The following is a 7103-nucleotide window of genomic DNA, read 5'->3' on the forward strand; positions in this document are numbered from 1 at the left end:
GGTCCATATTCAGAATAAAGAGAGGAAGTCAGCTCCAGAGCTGCATGCAGAGGAATTAGATGTGAACAATGCTTGCAACACTCTGAGGATGTGACACACTGGGGCTCTGATAGAAAGAAAGGCACCTGCGTTCTGTTGAGATCACAGAACATGTATGACTCAAAGGAGCTTTCTGATTGGGGAGGGGGATGGGAAAGTTTGAAATCGTTTTTCTAATGCACAAGGGATAATTTCTACACCTCAGATTGAGATATGATTTGGGTCTGAATGTATGACTATTTGAAAATGATGCTGTATTTTTTGTCGTGCACATTGTCTTCATTGTTGCTCTATTGTAACAGTCAAAGTTTGGTCTGCGGTCAAAAATACAATTGTAGTTTTGATGCAGTGTTGCTGATTAAGTTGTTTGGTTGCATGATAAGATATAGACGGTTGCCTATGGTCCAAGTCAAAAGAGCCCAACCCCAAGTTTCTATGATATTGTTGTCCCTAGATATGTTTTGGGCCCCTCCTTCAAAAAGAGTCTATGGGATTTTTTATTTATTTATCTTTTATTGTCTACCAAGTGAAAAACACTGCCTGATTGCTTAGAAAAATAATAGCACACCTCTCCTCAACAACCCACACAGATAGAGCTATCATTCATATCCGTAGCACCAACGGCAGAATGGGTTGCACACCAAATTTTAATACTTAGGGTTAGGGATTTGTTCAAATCCCTAATCCTAAGGATGAGTAATGTAATAGTGATGCTTGCCTTAGCAACCACCATAAATTATAACTCTTGTCTGATATCATAAATTACCTCACATACAAAATCACTCAATGTTCTCAATCACACAAACACACAGTATATATGCATTCATTCTGTTTCTTTATCTCATCCTCTCTCCTTCTATCTCTTTCCTTCCTCTTGAAGAAAGAGAGAAAAACAGAAGTGCTAGCAAACAGGTGTGTCATTGGGAGGTGAGAAATTCTGTGTCTCAGGTTTGTAATGTCAGTGATAGAGTGTGAGAGTGCTTAACATCTGACCTCAAGCTGACTTCTATTACAACTAATGCAAATTCCCTCATAGTGTGTGCACGCACTTAACACCTCTCTCAGGGTGACTGAAGGGGTGAGACATGTCAGCGTGATGACCTGCATCTGCCATCTTCAGAGGAGGTAGCCTTACAGCTCTACTTAGCTCACCCTGTTCTCGCTGATAAATCGAATAGGGGACATGCTCTATTGGAAAATGCAGGATACATTTTGAATTGTACTCATTTTTTATGTTTTCGAGAAAAAAAAATATTTCCAACCTTTGAGATGAGAAATCAGTGACTAAAAATTTGTTTTATTAAAGTATTGTTACAGAAATATACTTTTATAGGACTTAAGACAAACAGGAACTGTAGATACCACAAAATCACGCGATTGTTAAAGTTAAAGACCCTGTGAAATCAAAATTAAAGTTTTGCTTCTTTTATTCCATAGCTATTAGCTTTAAGGTCATCTTTAAGGACACAATTTGTTTTCAGAAGATACAAGCATTTAAAATCTGCAGTCTCTCTCTTCTAGCTAAAAAGACTCCGGAACATCTATGATGTCACATTGAGGTTGAGAAACCCTGTCCAATCAAATGCTTTCGTTGTAAGCAAATTGCCTCATTGTAAGCAAACACCACGATGTGCTGTGTGCGTTTTTGGGCTGGTTATGGATTAATGTTGTCGGTTTATATATCATTTGATTCTTAAGTCGTTGGAAAAGCTGGCCGGTATTGAGATTACTTCTCAAGTTTACGGTAAGCGGCTCTGACATGAGCAGCATGGTGGAAAGGGGTATGTGTTTGTGTGGCTGTAAACTAAAGCCTATTGTCTAATTTAAAAAATGGGACGAGTTGATCCACATGTCCCCACTTCCTGTTTCAGTAGAAAATCTGTCAAAACATCTAACAGAACTTCGCTCGTCAAGGCACTTCACGGGGACTTTAATGTTGTTATGTTCGGCCCAACTGGGGAGAAGGGTCTGTCTGCATCCTGCAAGACTACTACAAGGCACACCCACTACAATGCCCGCTCACTACAAGTTACACCCCCTTCAAATAACCGGTGAAATGCTGAAGTCTTGTAACAGTTAGATGACACATTCATACATGATCTTTGTTATGTTTATGTGGAGTCCCTTAGCAACACCTATAGGCTACCTATACTGACCTACTGTACATCTAACCACAAAGATTAAAAAATGAAAATTTTGTACAATTATTAAATATACCGCAATGTGGGGAGTTACATGACACCATGTGAGGATCGGACTTGTGAACGGCGAGCTCTGCGCACTTTGCTAGTTTTAATACTTTTAATGACATAAACCGGTGAGATTCGATACACCCTATTCCATAACTGTTCTAGGAGGACAATATGTCAAAGAATTCAAAATTCTCGGGCTCTGGAGACATTAAAAGACACTTATGTGCTCAAGCTGACACCCCCGAGCAGGCCGCAAGCCTGGGAGTTAATTTAGTCGGGGAGATGTGGGAAATGCGGCGAGAGATGCTGAACATGTCGGCAATGCTGACGGAGGTCGTTGCTGACTTGGAGGATCTTGCTGTGATACGTTGATCGATCACTACCATGGAGGCGAAGTTCACTGATGTGGTTACAAGAGTGGGGGATGTTGAGAAACAGATCGATTATCTGGAGTCATCGGAGAGAGAATTATCTGCTAATCCGCTAGTGACCAAGGTGGGTTTGGAGCATGTCTGGGAGAAGTTGGAGGACATGGACAACCGTAGCCGGTGGAATAACATCCATATCATTGGAATCCCTGAGGGAGCAGAGGGACAGGGTACGGTGAAATTCCTGGATTGGCTCTTCCCAAATCTGCTCGACATAGGCCATAAGCTGGAAATCGTGCGTGCTCACAGGGTTCCTGCTCACTCGATCTGCTGAGGGAGAAAGACACCGATCAGTTCTGGCCAAATTTCTGAGATCATCCGATAAAGATCTAATGTTATGCGAGGTAAGGAGTAAAGGAAGGCTTTCTTGGAAGAACCACAGCATTTTCTTTTTCCCAGACTTTGCGAATTTGACAAGAGAGAAACGTGATTGATTCAAGGAATGCAAGAAACTTTTACATCAACGGAACAATGTTTTTGCACTGATATTCCTGGCCAAATTGAGAAAGGTGCTAAGGATGGCCGTAAAACATTCACATGCCCACAACAAGCAATGTTCTTCATAAAGTCAATGGAGTAAGTCATCTGTTTGTACTCACGTTGCAGCCGAGTGGACCGGCTCACTGAACATTCGCTTGACTGTTGAGGATTCTGCACGCTTTTTTGAGTGCTGGTTCCGCCTAGTGGCTGGAGTTTGTTTTTTGGAGTATTTCTTGCAAAGACATTGGAATGATTAAGTAATTTGTTGCACTTATGTGTCAGCCGAGTGGAACGGTTCACTGAACATTCTTTTGACTGTTTGAGGAATCTGCGCATTCTTCTTGTGCTGGTTCCGCCTAGCGGCTGGAGTTTATTTTGTAGAGTAACACACCTTCAGGATAGTTTTATGGATGAATCTACATGCTCTTTGTGCTTATTCCGCCTATTGGCTGGAGTTTGTTTTGTTTTGTGGAGTATTTTTTGCAAAGTCAATGGAGTAAGTCATCTTGTTGTACTCACATTGCAGCCGAGTAGACCGGCTCACTGAACATTTGCTTGACTGTGGAGGATCCTGCGTGCTCTTTTTGTGCTGATTCCGCCTGGCGTCTGGAGTTTATTTTGTAGAGTGTCACACCTTCAGGACAGTTTTATGGATGAATCTACATGCTCTTTGCACTTATTCCGCCTATTGGCTGGAGTTTGTTTTATAGATTACCTTTTTGTGTGTAATTCTGTCTCACAAAATTTGTATAGAAACACCGGTCAATCTGATGGCAAAGTTGTCGTGGGGGTTCTCGTAGGCGTGCATGGACTATTTGAGTTTGGAGGGACGGAAGCCAGTTGGCGCTATTGTGTGCAGGGTTTATGCACACGTTTTTCTTTTTTCTATTTGTTTGGTTCTGGGGGATGTTCGGGTTCTGATTGTTGCACTAATGTTGGAATGTGGTCTTTATAATCTTGTTTTTGACACACAATCTATTTTTTCTTATATGTCAAAATGTCAAATGTTAATTTGAGCGGACTGTCTCTCTCCATGTGGAATGTGAATGGGTTGGGGCACTCATTAAAAAGAAGGAAGGTTATTTCTCTTCTTAAGCATAAGAAATATGATATAGTTTTCCTTTTTTTATGGTGCTGGCTCGAGTAAGAGCAGAGGAGTCATTACGCTAATAAGTAAACATCTACAATTCAGACGTCTCAGACAGGTTAAAGATAAATTAGGAAGAGTCATTATTGTTTTAGCTGAAATTCAGGGCCAAAGTCTTATTTTGACTAATATTTATGCACCTAAGGTTGATGATTAGGGCTTTTTTATAGATCTTGAAGGGATATTGCAAGCCGCTGGCACCCCTCATGATATAATATTGGGAGGAGACTTTAATCTTCTGATGGACTCAGTCCTTGATCATAGTGAAGCAAAAGTGTGCAAGCCCCCTAGAGCAACACTGACGCTTCACGGGATGTGTAAAGTCTTTGTCTTACAGATATTTGGAGACTTCTGAACACATCTGGGAGGGATTATAATTATTTTTTCATCAGTCCATAAGATTTTCTCTAGAAAAGATTTATATATATATAGTCCCTCATTTCATCATCATGTTGTTGATTGCTCAATTGGAAACTTTTTAGTCTCAAATCATGCCCTGGTGTGTTTAGAGGTGTTGCCACATATGGAGAAAAGGAAATCATTTAGTTGGCGCTTTAATGTATTCCTATTGCAAAATCATGAATTCCAACAAATGTTTAAGGCTTAAATTATTGTCTATATGGAGACCAACTTGTCCTCAGCATCCTCTGTGGGCGTGGCTTGGGAAGCACTTAAGGTGGTTCTTAGGGGCCGGATCATACAGTATGCTGCATTCACCAAAAAATCCAAAGCACAAGAACTTGTGGAATTGGAAGGGAATATTAAAAGTGCAGAGGCAGAGCTGAAACACCGAATGTCATCTAATGGCCTCAGAGAATTGACCCGATTGAAATACAGATATAATGTTATTTTGTTGCGGAAGGTGGAGTTTTGGCTATTCAGGGCAAGACATTCATATTTTGAGTCGGGGGATAAGGCAGGGAAATACCTGGCTAGATTTAAAAAACAGAGAGAGTCTTTTTCTACCATTCCCTCAGTGAAATCTGCTGGTGGTGAAATATTTACCTCGGCCATTGATATTAATAATGCTTTTAAAGAATTATATCTTGATCTAGAAGAGGATATTAGAAACTTTGTAGGACCATTAGAACTTCCTAAACTGTCAGCTGAGCAAAAAAATAAAGATTTTGCTCTACGCAGATGATATTTTATTATTTGTCTCTGACCCTACTAGATCTATGCCTTGCCTCCACAGAATGATTAACTCCTTTTCAAAGTTCTCAGGATACAAAGTGAATTGGTCTAAATCAGAAGCTTACGTCTGTTTTTGTGTGTGTGTGTGTGTGTTTAAATAAGATTTAGTAGATTATAAATTGGTATCAAATTTGTTGAATTTAATGTTGTCACCCTAATTGAGATCTTCAATGTTTTTTGCGCAACACAATTTTTCTGAATCAAAAGTTCAGAACAGTATTTATGTGGCACAAGAGAATTAAAGATCTTTTTAAACATATAATTATTTCTAAGATGTTATTATGCACATAACTATATTTATAGTCAGGGGTTGTTCTATGATCAGAATCAGAATGAGCTTTATTGACAAGTATCTAACACATTCAAGGAATATGTCTTGGTGACAGAAGCTTCCAATGCACAAACAATACAACAACAAGACAGATATAATAAATAAAAAAAAATAAAAAATAGTGAATAGAAAATAGAAGTATATATAGAAATACATGATAAGACAATATATATATATATATATATATATATATATATAATTGTAAGTAATTGAGACAGCCTAAAAAGATAGAAGATCTGTGGTGAATTCTTCAAGAAGCTTGGAACATTATATCTGCCAGCAACAAAGAAAAACTGTGTCCAGGTGTACCTAAGAGAAATTGTGCTGTTTTTAAGGCAAAGGTGATCACACCAAATATTGATTTAGCTTTCTATGTTTACTGGACTTTGCATGACCGTAAAATTATTGATTGATTAATGAAAACTATTTATGGTGTTATTTTTGAAGACATCTTCACTATGCAACATTTTTCACAAGTGCCTAAAACTTATGCACAGTAGTGTGTGTATATATATATATATATATATATATATATATATATATATATATATATATATATATATATATATATACACTACCGTTCAAAAGTTTATGGTCACTTACTCATTCTTTATTTTATTTATTTTTTTCACATTTTAGAATAATAGTAAAGTCATCACAACTATGGAATAATAGAAATGGAAATATGGGAATTATGTTGTGAAAAATCCAAAATAAATCAAAACTTTGTTATATTTTAGCATCCTCAAAGTAGTCACCCTTTGCCTTGAATTTGCAGAAATGTACTCTTGGCATTTTCTCAAACAACTTCTTGAGGTATCACCCTGGGATGCTTTTTAAACAGTATTGAAGGAGTTCCCATCTATGTTGGGCACTTATTGGCTGCTTTTCTTTATTATTTGGTCCAAGTTGTCAATTTCAAAAACTACAAAACTACAAAACTAATTTCAAACATTTAAGCATACGCCTTCAGATCAAAAGATTTTTAAGATCATGAGAAACATTTCAGTCAATTGTTTCAAAACTTTTGACCGGTAGTGTATATATAAACAATTTTTTTTCTTTAAATAGCTTCAATGTAGATTGAAAAAGATTGACTATAGATTATCTACTTAGTTAAGAGTAGCTTCTGAAGCTACAATTCTAAAGCAGCTTTCCAACACTGGACCACATGTACCAGGCCATGTTTTGAAGCCCAGAGCATCAGATGTAGTTCAGATCCATGTAGGCAGCATTTAGGTCTGTGGCCCAGGAGGGTTAACCTCAGGTGGGTATATGCGTGCCTTGCAGTG

Source organism: Myxocyprinus asiaticus, chromosome 21 (assembly GCF_019703515.2).
Source record: "Myxocyprinus asiaticus isolate MX2 ecotype Aquarium Trade chromosome 21, UBuf_Myxa_2, whole genome shotgun sequence".
In the NCBI taxonomy this organism is placed as follows: Eukaryota; Metazoa; Chordata; class Actinopteri; order Cypriniformes; family Catostomidae; genus Myxocyprinus; species Myxocyprinus asiaticus.